This window comes from Ambystoma mexicanum, chromosome 2q, assembly GCF_040938575.1.
Source record: "Ambystoma mexicanum isolate Mex_15411 chromosome 2q, UKY_AmexF1_1, whole genome shotgun sequence".
Lineage (NCBI taxonomy): Eukaryota > Metazoa > Chordata > Amphibia > Caudata > Ambystomatidae > Ambystoma > Ambystoma mexicanum.
In genome coordinates, this window is record NC_090924.1 from 1,401,393,215 (window position 1) to 1,401,408,531 (window position 15,317).

The 15,317-nt window shown below is 43.0% G+C and overlaps 1 protein-coding gene across 5 annotated transcripts in view; it reads left to right on the forward strand.

Annotated features, from left to right (window-relative positions):
• The window catches only part of SATB1 (SATB homeobox 1), a 595,469-nt gene that overhangs the window by 232,062 nt on the left and 348,090 nt on the right, over positions 1-15,317 (forward strand). The gene's annotated exons all lie outside the window — the stretch shown is intronic.

Sequence of the window (15,317 nt, forward strand, 5' to 3'; positions counted from 1 at the left end):
AGAACACTACTACCCTCACCCCGGGGTGGACACCATATATGAATTACACCTAGACACATACCTTAAGCAAACAAATCCTCTAAATTCAGACTCGAGAGCGGTGTCCTGGTCACGCCATCCTGGGCACCTGGAGTTAGGAGGAGATAAGGTGGAGCCGTGCCTTGTGATTTTGGATAGAAGGAGCCCAGGTGATGCCAATAAATTAATTTAGTACAAGGTCGGGGTGTAGCTCGTGAGCACCATGACGTCTAGGTTAATGAGGAAGCCTATTGTCTCATCAAAAGTAGGGTTGGCGTCCCAAGTTACTTTGATCGTGTCTGGAACAGGCGAGTGCACATCATGTGATGGTTCCAAATTTACAAACTAGTGAGAAGAACCTTGAGTGTCTAGGGGAATAGAATAGATGTGGCCATTCGGCCAAGGGACTATAGGGGAGATTAGCATGTTCTATAGGTGGTAGCCAGTGAGGGTGGTAGGATTATGCTGTACTCATAATTATGTATAGTATTGTTAATTTGCGGTTACTCAATTGTAAAAGATGTAATGTCTTGAGATAAGATGTGCTCCGTGTCAGTGTGGTTCTACGGAACCATCTGAGATCCTTTGCATGTAATAAACCTTATTTTCCCTTCAAAAGATGTGCTTTGGTTATTTTGTTGTTTGGATTGGTTTTATTCTCTGTTTTTTAGGCTGCCACCCTTTCAATACATGGAACACAAGAGCAGAGGAGAGTCAATGGCTTACAGTGTCAGGATGGAGGATTCACAGAAAATAAGTGTAAAGTTCTTAAAAAAGGGACCTGGTGTTCCAGTCCAAATTGGTGTCCCTAATCTAAATCACAAGAGCCCCGGACTCCCACACCCTGTGGGCTTTCTTCCCTTCACTCAGAATGAGGGTGTTTGTATGCTTTTTCTTGGCCTTAATGATGGCTCCTCTTGTAGGTTTGGCACTTTGGATCTCGTCTCCGTCCCAATTTCTAATAAATAGATATGGCACACACCGACCAGCATGAAATTTATGAGCGCATCTGGCCTTAGTGGATACCCCAAAATATTGGTTGCTGGATCTGCCTTCCCTGCTGCATGTGTACTTCTCCAACGGAAGTTGTTTTCTGCAAAATCCAGGTGTCACCCTCCTTTGCTGGAGACTGCTACAGGCATGCAGTTGCTCCTTCTTAATGTCTGGGTTTCCCCAGTGTCTGGTATGTGGCCCTCAGTAAGCTGACAACATGTGCTGTCTGCTCTGGTGGTGGCTGGCTTCCACCACATTGTTGGCTGTGACCTCAAGCATAAGGTGCCTCCCTTGCAAGGTTACACACGGAGATGCACTACTCATCAGACACCTTCCCACACCTTCTCTCTCTCTTCAACCTCCTTCTCTCACCAACCTCCTTCTCTGTAAACACTCTAACTCTCTGTAGTGTACCTTTCATACTATTTCATCAAACGTAAGCACCCTATTTGGCTGTGATAGGCTGGCCCTTTCTAATTAGATCTGGGTCAACGTTGGTCAGCGTTTCTAGGTCCTCTCATACATGTGTTACCTCTTCCCTTGCTATCATTCGTATGTGTGGGCCATCTCCTTATTCAATAGGTTCTCTGACGGTTTGATTGCTGTACATTTCATGGGCTAAAGGCTTTAGGATGTTACCCGCCATCTTATAATCAGGCAGACCTATCATGGTGGCTGAGTAGCTCAGTGGGGCATCTCCCTCTGCTGCCAGTGGGCACTCTCTCCTTCCCCTGTGTCATACGGGCTGTATGCGTGCAGCCTGCCTGCTCCCCCATACCTGGCATGCTTCATTTTCTTAGTGTTTTAGACAGATCACCACCCAGTGTAGCATTATGTGTTTCTGAAAACCCCAGCCTCATTTATCTTATGAGCCTCTGAGTTGCAGAACCCTGCATCACCACCTACACAACACATCCGCTAGTGGTCAGTAAAGGGGGATTTCTCTGAAGGAGATCTTTTTAGTCTCTCTTCTGGTGTGGTTAGGTCATGTCTCTTTTAGAGGGCTGTGTAAAAAATCGTGAACTCTAATTAAAGTGGACAACAATATAAATGTAATATATACCTATACCAAGCATATCAACACGAATATTTCTGCGATTTATTTGATTGATAATAACGTAAGGAAACTAGTGAAGGTGTATAAGAACATATTGTAACCAGTATTGAACAATAGATGGGGTATCGCCCATTTACTGCCTTTCAGGGTCGCATAGAAATAGACTGGGGCTTCCCCTAGCCCCAAGAACCGCTCGGTACTCCCCCACAGTCCCTGGTCAGATCACAACATCTCACATTCAAGTTTTAGAAACGTAAATATTTTGCTGCTGATATGTGAGAAGAAAATATATTAAACACGAAATGTTTTCCGTAGTTTTACTTTTTTGAAAATTCAAAGGGAATGTGCCTTGTTTGCTTCATTAAGAACACTGTAAACACAAACCTGCTTGAAGCTAAAAGGGTGCTTATAAAAGCGATAAACACAGTTTTGAAAGATTTTGTGTTTGGGAACATTCCTTTCAAGTGGAATACTATAATATTACGCCTATCAGTAATCTTTTCTAGAGGCTCCCTCCTCTTCACATCCTTTTGCTTTATATGTGCCATGGAGGTCACATGTAACCCTTATATTTCGTTATCAGCTGGAGAAAAATATTGTAGTTGTCATTTCATTTGGTCTGATAGAACATTTCTGAAGGCATTACAGTTCATCTACACGATGTGTATAGTGAACAAACACTGTTATAATGCTCTTCGACTTATAAATGCGTTAGTACGAAAATAGTGGTACTATAGTGTTAAGAATTTAGCTTTTTATAAGAATAATGAATATTTACCAAAAGGTTACTTGACTGTCGTGTAATATTGTGACGTGCAATGATTTAATTTTTTTAATATTGTATAAACTTTAGTGTGCAATACTTGGAGTAAAATCATACAATCTGTTTTGTTGTTTGATAGAATATCATATGAAGTTTATTGTCCTTCTGATAAATGATCAATAGAACTAGTTGTCTCTTACTATTTGAATAGGTTTTAAATGGAGCTGATACAATATTGTTACAACACTTATCTAACTCAGGGTTTTGGAAAAGAAATTATTCTAGCCCTTTCTATTAATCTACCTAAGTCTTGATTAAACCTGGGGAGCCCAGGTCTTCTTCTACCTTTAGTGAAGGTACATGTAGACTTGCTTTATATGCATGCTGCCTGTCATTTTCTCAGTATATATTTTTTTACAGCCAGCGAGGCAAGCTTGCATTGTATGTTACCACCACCCATTTTCAAAGCAGAGCACACAGACATTACTGGATAAAAAAACATTGCAGTAATTACAAGTTGAGTTCTCCTGAAATGAATAGTTATGGTGGGTATTTGGTGTGTTGATATATCATTTAAAGGCAGACACAACTCATCAAAAGGATTGCTTCATTATTGGCACCGCCATAATTTTAGCTTGCGAGTTGAAGGGCCGCAGGAAATACAATGGCAGTGTTAGGATCATTGAAAACAAGCCATGGAATGCTGCTGCATTTCAGAGCATGGCTTCAATTTAGACTCTTTACAGTATGAACAGTCTAATTATATACAACCCCTCTGCTAATATAATTTAACATTACCTCTCTGAGATACCGTTGGTCACAGAAACATCAATATTTATTTGCCAAATTATGTGAAGATTGACTTTGAAACAGTTCTGCCAGCACATATACATTGACTCAGCAGTACAGTCGATTGAGCCTGAATGATGCCACTAATTAATGTTAGCAGAGCAATAAAAGCTGATTTCTAATGTAATAACGGTTTGACTATGGCAATCAAGCTGTGATCACTATCACCATCTCACTCTGGTCCAAATGTTGCATTCAGGGGCTTGGAAGGGGAGATCATGATTTTGATGGGTGCGATACGTTGAAATAAATGTTTCCATTTTACTAGTGAGGCCCCATAGTCAAAAGCAAGTACTTGTTTGTTACTTTACTATAGTTGTGAGGACATAGTTTACAAACCACCTACTAATGAGGACACATCTATGGCCTCACTAAGATAGACTGTGTTGCAGTCCAATTTATAAAATGTCTACTCCTCAGTAGGTACATTCTGGGGACATATGTTAATGTGTATTTGACCTATATTCATATAACTAAATTATAGGGGCGCACAACACGGTTTTTGCTTGGAGAGTTCCTACAAGTATGCATATGCCAGTGTGTGCATGTGCGCACACACACACACAAACACACGCGCTCGCCTGGCAGGTTAAAGCAAGACTATTTTACACTCATCAGTGGGCACTTAGATTGTTCTTGCAAAGAGGCTTTCATCCAAAGGGCATTGAACCCATTCCTTGCTCACACGTGCTACAGACCTTTCCTTTTTAGGGGCATGTGTGTGTGTGTGTGCGCTCTAAACTGTGAAAGGGGTTAACCTTGTTACTAATTAAAAATATGGTTATCTTGTGTCTGTTAAAGTTCACCTACTTATTGCTAGATGTCCAAACAACACCTGATTTAATTATCTAGACATGATGGATTTTTTCAAAGGACTTAAAACGCACATTTTCTCTGGTAAGTAAACAAGTGCTTACTTTGAATATTAATATAGTCTCACTACATTGATGTCAGCCTCTTCAGTGATTGGAGTAAGATAGCCATTTCCTCAGCCACAAGAGTGAGTGAGTTGCAAGCCTTTACTGCAATTAAATGTTCCCTAAATTCTTGAGGGACAAATTAGTTCTGATTGCCCCAATAAGCTCCACATCTTGTGCAAGTTGCGGAATGGGTCTTTCCTTTTTCTACATTTACTCCCTTTGTTTCAGGTGCCTAGGCATTCCTGGCCTTTGTGTATTTTCTGTGATTAATTATCAGACAGAGAATCATTGTCATCAGTTGCGGCAGTGGCAACAAGAGGTTTGCGTTCCTCCACTTAGAGGTCTGCAGAGGTATGTGAATGCCAAAAATCAAAAATGTTTATTCTCTAGGTCTCCGCGGCATCGTGACCCATTTCAAGCATCTCAAGGACCAGAAAAGGTTCTTGAAATGTATTTGTTACCAATGCTCATGTTGTGGTTCTACATTGACCCAACGCCACAATCTCCCCTGAGGGCTTGCCTCAGAGGCATACTACCGGGCCCCTTTGCTTAGGTGTGCAGTGTGCCTACTTTTGAGAGTGTATCCGACCTTGGATCTGCTCAGAGCAGCCCACGACTGGGTCCACCCAGACACACCAGTGTTGGCTGGTGAGAGCTCCTCCCCCTTTGGGCCTCCAGCCAATAAGGAGTTGGCCATTGCTCCATCAAGCCCACTTGTGACTGATTCCTTTCAGCACAGGATGTTTCCCTCAGTTGGCTTCACACTGAAACTTGCATATCACATGTTCATGCGTGAAAGGTGTCTTCCACAGAAAAACCTCAGACAAAGAAGTATCCTTTAGCCTCAGTCATCTTAAATTGTCTCCTCTCTTCTGCAGAGAGATTGACTTTGTGCCCCAGACTTGCAGTTTACCTTCAGTGGATTCCAATCCATGCTGACCTACTCAGTACCTTGTGTACATAGGTTTTCTCTGGGACATCAACCTGGGTAGGGTCTTTCTAACTACAGTAGGGACAGGATACTTGCTCCACAGTATGCTTGCTCTACGATGGTCCGAACGGCCTCCACTCCAGAACTGACCTTCCAGAAGACGCGTTGCTTCATGGCCTCTTATAGTCTATCTGTCCCTTGCCTAAGGTGGTTTTTGTGGAATACTCCGCTGCATCAGTCTGCTTATTAAAATCAAGCGACACATCCTAATCAGTGGAGATTTCTCCAAACATCAAAGGATGCATAATCTGGTGAATGTAACAGAAAACCTATTCGAAGGGACACTCTTCTGTCAACAGGACCCGCTGCGCACTATGTCAACAGGATCCGACATGCAGTATCTCCACAGACTCCTCTCTGATTGGCTGTGGCACCACCTTGGGTTCTGTTCAAGTGCTCATCGTATGGAGCGCTGTGCAAGCAGAAAAGCCTGTTGAAATAGAACTGGAAGCTATCTTTGTGGCCCTCAAGGCTTTCATCATCTTCCTCCCTAGCAACAAGGTTTGTCTGTTTAGAGCTCCTCCCCTCTGTGAGAATTCTCTCTCACCACGTCTCCAGCTAGTAAGTGATGGCTATTCCTCCATTGAGCCAGGCCTCGCACATGTGAATTGATTGCTTTCAGCACAGGCCGTTGACTTAACGCTAAGACTTGCAAAGCACATGTTCATGTGTGAAAGGTGTCTTCCTCAGAGAAATCCCTGACAAAAAAACAATCATTTTGCCGCACAGGGCAAAGCATCTACAACTATAGCAGAAGAGATTTGTGCTGCTTTAGTAGAATTGAGCAATTTGACATCTCATTCTCCAAGTTAATGCTACTTTGTCATTACACAGCCTGCTGTACTCCTCTGGTTTCGAAGCCTTTTTGGACCAGGCATCATGATGTTTAACAGAGCGTGGACTAGATAGCCCCACAGCCAAAGGTATGGCGACTCTCTCTATGCCCTATTCAGCCCTCTGTCATATCATAAAGCTAGAGCTTTTGCAGCATTGAGTTTGTCCGATTATGGACATCTTTGTGACTTAGGAGAACAAAATGCGCCCAGTATGTTCCTCCTGGAAAGGTCAAGGGTAGTATTTGCCTTCCTTTTACAGTGGAGGGATAGGTTCCTCTGCATTTTATCGATTCCTCTTGTTTCCAAGGACATTCAAATACTTTGTAGGGCTCAGGACTGCCACAATATCTCCATAGCTTCTCTATGGCCAAAAAGGGTTTAGTATTCAGATCTCCCGGGCTGCCTCAGGCTCTTCTGAGAGGATAGGGCTCCTTTCTAAGAGAGCAGGTCTCATACTTCACTGCTCCCTATATTCCATGACTTTAGTGGCCGCCTGAGGACTTGATGTTTGTCGAGCTTTGGCTTGTCAAGGACAACATGTAGGTTTCGGAGCCTGCCAGAAAGAACTTTACTAGGCCTTAATTTTGCTGCAAGTGGACCAGATTCTGTCACTGGTGCCTGAATCGGCAGAGTATCCCTCTATTTTGCTCCTTGATCCTCGTCCTGTCCTTCATTTGTGATCTGGAAAAATCAGTCATCAAGTTGGATATTTTGCTTCTGCAGGAAATGTTGCTAGTTTCTCAGTGTTTACCGCTTCTCAGGGTCGGTACATTTATCATTATTGGATTGTATCACTATGAGGCATTTTAATCGAGTTAAGAAATAACGTCCACATGTTTGGGCCCCTCGTCCGCCCTGGGACCTTAACGTTATCTTGACTTCCTGGCTCACAATCCTTTTGAGCTTATGGCGTCTACTGACAGCAGGTTTGTTTCTATTATTACTATCCTAGTTGCCATAACCGCTACCTGTATGGTCAGTGAACAACACTGTTGCAACCACCTGTATGTTATTTTACATAAGGACAATGCAGTGCTCAGGACTCGCGATAGCTTTTTTCCCCAAGGTGGGTTTCACAGGAAATCACTTTACCGGTTTTCTTTGCCAAGCAATGTTCAGAGGCCAAAAAGATCCTCCACAGCCTGGACATTAGTATGGTAATTAATTTCCATCTTGAGAGAATCAAGGGCATTAGGCCCTCTAAGGTCTCTTTGCCATTGTTGGTGTGATTGCTCCATATTACAGGACAGCCAAAGCTGTTATTGCCCTCTGTATCCTTGTAGATATGCCATCAAAAAGATTCCCCCTACTAAGGGTCTTCATGCCCAGATATGCCTTCAGAAAGATTCACCTCCGAAATATCTACATGCAAATTTAGCTACTTGGGCCACTCCTGGGCATCCTAGGCCACTAACAATGCTTTTTGCAAGCACTGTTCTCTGGACTCCCCTTCCAGAGAGGATGCTGAGTTTAGTAAGGCAGTTCTCTGCAACATCTTTGACTTGCCCTTTTTTCACTGCCTTATTACTCTGTTTTCACTGTAACGCTCTGTAACCTTCCAGTTGAAGCATGAAAGAAGTAGTAAAAAAATGATGTGAGGTTGGAGCTGCAAAGGTGCGCGTGGGAGGCACACATGCAAAAGTTCTGCGCATGCATGCTGGCAACCTCTAGATTTTGACCTTTCCAAAACAAAATGATTATCCCTATGCATGCCTTAGTTACGCTCACCTTTTCTGAGAAAAAAATCTACAACTATGGAGGAAGCAGGACTATGGACTAGGACTACAACTGAAAGTGAAAGAAACAGCCGAAAGTGACAAGTCTTCACTAGATTACAAACCTGAGCCTTGAAACTAAAGATGTCCAAAGTGAATCCCAAATATTTGACTGACTGGGCAATTCCTCAAACTAGACTGAGGAGAAATGAAAAAAGAAGGTCATGCGCGTTCCCAGTCAATAATTCTTGATGCTAATAGTAAGTGGGTTAAATCCCAACAATATGCAATAGTAACAGGGTTGAATCCCATGTGCTGCTGTCCAATTCCTCTGTTGATTTTCTCCTCCAAGTACTTTCTTGTCTCAAACAATCTTCAGGGAGGCTGTGTACATTTTTTGCCATGTGTTGCTAATTAGTTATTAAATTACAGTCTCTAAGGATTCTGATATCTGTAATGATGACACAGTTCAGTCATTTCAGATGGCCAGGAACCAACTCCCCTCCAAACTCACAATTCCTACTCATGATTGGGGTGGGGGGCATCATTATGATCCTCCATAGTGGGGCATGGTAACGCCGGTGCTGCTGCCTCTAGAGCCTGGAACTCACATAGAGAAATGAAAAAAGAAGGTCAGGCGCGCACTCTAGTTCCCAGTCAAAAATTATTGATGCAAATAGTAAGTGGTTTAAATCCCAACAATATGCAATAGTAACAGGCTTGAATCCCATGATGCAATAGTAACAGGCTTGAATCCCATGTGCTGCTGTTCAATTCCTCTTTTGCTTTTCTCCTCCAAGTACTTTATTGTCTCAAACAATCTTCAAGGATGCTGTGTACCCTTTTTGACAGGTGTTGTTAATTAGCTATTAAATTACAGTCTCTAAGGGTTCTGGTATCTGTAGTGATGACAAAGTTCAGTCATTTCAAATGGCCAGGAACCAACACCCCTCCAAACACACAATTCTTACCCATGATTTGGGGAGGGGTGAAAACCATCATTATGGTCCTCCACAGTGGGGCATGGTAACCCCGGTGCTGCTGCTTCTAGAGCCCGGAACTCATATAGAGAAATGAAAAAAGAAGGTCAGGCACGCACTCTAGTTCCCAGTCAAACATTCTTGATACAAATAGTAAGTGGGTTAAATCCCAACAATATACAGTAGTAACAGGGTTGAATCCCATGTCCTGCTGTTCAATTCCTCTGTTGCTTTTCTTCTCCAAGTATTTTGTCTCAAACAATCTTCAGGGAGGCTGTGTACCTTTTTTGCCAGGTGTTGCTTATTAGTTTTTAAATTACAGTCTCTAAGGAATCTGGTATCTGTAGTGATGACACAGTTCAGTCATTTCAGATGGCCAGGAACCAACACCCCTCCAAGCACACAATTCTTACCCATGATTGGGGGAGGGGGAAAACCATCATTATGGTCCTCCACAGTGGGGCATGGTAACCCCGGTGTTGCTGCTTCTAGAGCCTTGAACTCACGTAGAGAAATTAAAAAAGGTCAGGCGCGCACTCTAGTTCCCAGCCAAAAATCTTGATACAAATATTAAGTGGGTTAAATCCCAACAATATGCAATAGTAACAGGGTTGAATCCCATGATGCAATAGTAACAGGCTTGAATCCCATGTGCTGCTGTTCAATTCCTCTGTTGATTTTCTCCTCCAAGTACTTTCTTGTCTCAAACAATCTCCAGGGAGGCTGTGTACCTTTTTTGCCAGGTGTTGTTATTAAATTACACTCTCTAAGGATTCTGGTATCTGTAGTGATGACACAGTTCAGTCATTTCAGATGACCAGGAACCAACACCCCTCCAAACACACAATTCTTACCCATGATTGGGGGAGGGAGGAAAACAAACCATAATTATGGTCCTCTACAGTGGGACATGGTAACCCCGGTGCTGCTGCTTCTAGAGCCCGGAACTCACGTAGAGAAATGAAAAAAGGTCAGACGCGCACTCTATTTCCCAGTCAAAAACTCTTGATGCAAATAGTAAGTGGGTTAAATCCCAACAATATACAATAGTAACAGGGTTGAATCCCATGTGCTGCTGTTCAATTCCTCTGTTGCTTTTCTCCTCCAAGTTCTTTCTTGTCTCAAACAAGGTTCAGGGAGGCTGTGTACCTTTTTTGCCAGGTGTTGCTAATTAGTTATTAAAGTACAGTCTCTAAGGATTCTGGTATCTGTAGTAATGACACAGTTCATTCATTTCAGATGGCCAGGAACCAACACCCCTCCAAACACACAATTCTTACCCATGATTGGGGGAGATACTACATGTACCAGAATCCTTTGAGACTGAAACCACAAACTAATTAGCAGCACCTGAAAAGGTTACAGCCTCCCTGAAGAATGTTTGAGACAGGAAAGTACTAGGAGGAGAAAATCAACGGAAGAATTGGAACTGCAACACATGGGATTCAAGCCTGCTATTACTGCATCATGGGATTCAACCCTGTTACTACTGCATGTTGTTGGGATTTAACCCAGTTATTATTTGCATTAAGAATTTTTGACTGGGAACTAGGGTGCGCCCCTCTCCTGCTTTTTAAAATCTTTCTACATGAGTTCTGGGCTCTAGAGGCAGCAGCACCGGGGTTACCATGCCCCACTTTGGAGGACCACAATGCTGGGACTCTCTCCTCCCCCAATTCTGGGTAACAACTGTGTTTTGGAGGGATGTTGGTTCCTGGCCACCTGAAATGACTGAACTTTGTTATCCCTACATGTACCAGAATCCTTTGAGACTGAAATCACAAACTAATTAGCAGCACCTGAAAAGGTTACAGCCTCCCTGAAGAATGTTTGAGACAGGAAAGTACTAGGAGGAGAAAATCAACAGAAGAATTGGGACTGCAACACATGGGATTCAACCCTGCTATTACTGCATCATGGGATTCAACCCTGTTACTACTGCATGTTGTTGGGATTTAACCCAGTAATTATTTGCATTAAGAATGTTTTACTGGGAACTAGGGTGCGCGCATGACCTATTTTTTTAAATAGACTGAGGAGAAAGCTAGTCCTGTGACAATTTTACTTACGAGTCTGGTGCGCATAACAAATTAATAAACAAAGAAATAAACAAACAATGAGTGCCAGGAAAGCTATCTGCAGGAATGCGTTTTCTGCTGGATTAAGTTTCAGAAAACGATGGGATATCCAATTCACGTTGGGATTGATACAATCCCTTTGGTCATATAACACTAGCCAGTGATAACCCACAACAATAGTCAATACTAATCATAAACAGCTGCTTATGTACTTTTTTATACTGAAAAGTATATTATGGTGTAAAGTACAGTCTGCTACAGAAGGTGTCAGAGAGAGACATGCTTGCCAGATCTTATTGGTATTTGGTGTCAGCTGTTCCTTTAAATCATAGCGAGGCTGTCCCTATAACCCCTGTGCCGGTGGCAAGTATGGTGCAAAGTGCATTCTGCTCCAGGAGGTGTCTGAGAGAGACGTGATTGCCAGAACTTGCTGGTATATGGTGTGAGCTGTTCATTTAAATCACAGCCAGGCGGTCTCCATAACACCTGCTCCAGGCATGACGCGCTGGTGCAAACTATGGTCTGTTGCAGTCTGGCAGCAGTTATGCTTCTGAAGCAGGAGATTCACCTTAATTTATGGGGCTTTAAACTGTAAAGAAATGGAGTCCAACTACACACTGTGAAGTAGAATTCTAACACGACAACAGGAGGAAGCAAGCTCTGAAGGGCTGTTCAGTGTGAGAGACAGAGAGGGCTTGGATTGTAGAGACCATCGGCCGGTGTATGTTAGCATCACAGTCAGATTTAAGCCTGAATGAGAATGACTGGGTTAACTCAATAAGGCCACCATCAATAGCGAACTCTACAGTCAGTGAATGAGAAGGCTCGTAGGGAACCAGCTTACGCTGCTAATGGGGCATTACATAATGCTGTGCAAGGAGATTGGAGAGTGTAACTGGAGACCATTGATAAGGTAATAAGGTCGGAGGACTCTAAAATGACCTCTTATATTCCGAGAAGTCTGATGGTATCAAAGCCGATGACTGATTGAGGGAGCTCACCGATACAGAGATCTTAGAAGGTGCTATGGTACCTAATCAGCAGGGCTTGGTGAATAATGTAAAACCCGATTTGACGACTATGTTAATTCAGTAAGAGAGTACGATTTTACAAAGTGTTGATGCAACTTTAACTCAACTAATAACTTTGGCTATCGCTTGCATTAATCATATGATAGGCTTCAATCGAATGTGTTCAGGCAAAAACAAAAGAAGCATGGCTGATGCGGGAGACAAATCAAAGTCAAGTGAATCAGAGAGAATCTCACTCCAGGGTTGTGGCAGAAATAGTGACAGAAGAAGTATTAAGCAAGGATGAAGGCGAAGAATCAGAGGATTCCTTGTGCTAGGCAAATTTGTTGGGAGACAGAACATTGTCCTGGTCTCTGCCTTTCTATGAGGGTGCCGAGACATGTGCCTAGACATGGGAGAAATATCAATATAATGTTGGCCCTCACAATCACCATTGCACCTTTCCTTAAATTATACAAGACTATCAATGATAACCTCAAATACCATGCAACACTATTAGCAATGTTGCACTCGAAAATGTTATTTATCAAAGGGTTCATCACTGTGAAAAATTATATAATAGTGCGCTGATCGAATCTTCATCAGAATCAGTACCGAATTATGGGAGAGGTATCTACAATTGGCAGAGGATGCCTAATATGGTTATACCTGAGGTAACTAACAGATTGGTAAAAAAAGTTAAAATTTTCATACCAGCGTGCCCTAAAAAAGGGTTAGGAGTACAGGATGTAATAATGGACTTAGTGAAGCAGGTGTAGCCTCCCAATTAGTAGAAAAGGAGATCACCACGCATGTAAATATTCTGGATGAGTGACTAGATCGAAAAGTGGAAGAAGTAGTGGAAGAACAAGTTGAAGCAGTATATTCTGTGATTGCACTCTTAGGAGACAATCAAAATGAAAGTGAGATTCTAATTCAAGAAAAATATCCAATATTTCTTCAAAGACGAAGATGAAACAAGGCAATAAAGGGTCGATTCAGAGTATGAAACCAAAGATCCAGAACCAGTTGCAGAGGGTGAAGTCTAATGGATCTTGGACATTCTTGTTAAGTTTGGACATTCAGAATAAATCCTCTACACCTATGAAAAAGAACAAGAAGGCTAGAAAGAATAAACAGGTTCAAGAATTGGTAGAAGAGGAAGATTGTATGCAAGAGGAGTTTTTATTTTTTATTTATTTAATTGTGTTTTTATAATGCGCCTAATACCGTGCCTGAGTTCGGTTTCTAAGCGCGGATCCACAATTTGAACCTCTGTTGCTCTGCGTGGTCTTGCTTCTCAAGACCAGCGCTTTGCCCATGTGCTATCCTCCGGAGTTAATGGAGTTGTCTGTTTACTGTGTAGAGAATAATGGGAGTGAAGAAGAGTCTATTGGACTAACAGTAGGAGGCGCAGATAAAGATCGGATGGACGAAAGCCAGATACCAAGTGGAGTGAATGGACATCTGCACTCTACAGAGAGACCTGTGAAAACCCTGGGCCAGAGTCAATCACTTATATTTAAGACATTGGAAGAAAAATGAAGGTATGAGGAATTGAGGTTTCAAAGAGAAAGAGGGAAAGATGAAGAAATGGGGTTGCCCCAAAAGTATGATAGCTGTGATTAAAGCCTTATACACTGCAACTACGTTAAGAGTGAGACTGAACATAGAGGGGAAATTATCAAGAGAAATAAAAACGTTAAGGGCCTCAAAGAAGGCTGCTCTCTGCCTCCAGCCCTTTTTAATGTATTAATTTTAGACTTGGGAGATACCCTGGGGAGGGTGAGATCTTTCTCCCCTCGATTGGAGGGTAGCACGTGCGGATCGACCATGTATGCGATGATTTGGTGCTTATAGATCAGACACCCATCGGCCTGCAGCGCCAGCTGGATGCGCTGCAGCTGTATGTGGAGTTAAATGGTTTGATAGTGAATGTAAAGAAATGATATGATATGATATGATAGTTTATTTATATAGTGCCTATACACAATGTGTTTCAAAGCGCTTCTAGGCAAAGGAGGGAACAAGGGAAAAACAATGACATTCTTACAGGCCGTGAACAGTAAGGATGTGAAATTAACTATCGTACTCGGCCTGACGACATTTCAGATAGTGCAAGAGCTAAGACAGAGATAAGGAAGGGAGGGGGAGAGTGGGAAGGAAATGGAAACAGACAGGCGACTACCGTACTAGGCCTGACGACATTTCTGGTAGAGCCGGAGAAAAACAAAAGGTGAGGGGTGCAGAAAGGGAGGGGAGGAACAAAACAAGTGATTATCGTACTAGGCCTGACAACGTTTCAGATAGTGCTGGAGTGAGGGGGGGAGGACAGTAGGTGATGGGGGAGTGACAGACGAGGTTGCTATCATACTATGTCCAGGGACAATTCTGATAGAGTAAGTGCGTAGAAGAAAGTAAGGGGAGGAGGGGAGGAGATAGAAAAAGGGAAAGGGGAGGAGAGGACTGAGAGTAAGCAGTCAAAAAGAGTGGAGAAGCAAGAGGGGAGAGCAAATACAACTGCAGAAGTCAGTAGTAACACATAATGTTGCAAGCCAGGATACAAGATGAAGATGGGAACAGCATGATTCAGGGCCACCATGCGTACAAGATGCAAAGGAAGTCCAGCATGAGAGTTGAGAAAGGGTAATGCACCGTGAATCAATTAAGTCCACAAAGTAAAATCCAGCATTGGCCACAAGACGGTGATGGTGAAACCAGAATTTAGCAGGACAGACTCCTGTGTGCGGGAAGGGGGTGATGTGCAACTCGGGGGGACCAGAGAGAGTGGGGATGACCTGTGGGTACAGAGGGTGTAAACACATGTTGGTGCATGCTTACCTGCTGTTTTAGCAGGGGTTCGGGTCCTGGATCCTCCTGGTCCAAACAGGAATTGCCCTTTTCTTTGACTGCCCTTCACTTTGGACGCCCGGGCGAGAGACGCCCTTGATCTAAGAGTTAAGAGGAGGAAGGAAGAGGCAGGGCTAAGAAGGTGGGTGGTGCTTAGGTCAGGTGACCTATATCCACTTACACCTGCTCCCCAGCTGCAAAGGAAAAGAGGCTGGAGGGCTCCTTAAGTAGGGAAAAGAGCAGCAAGCAGGAAGGCA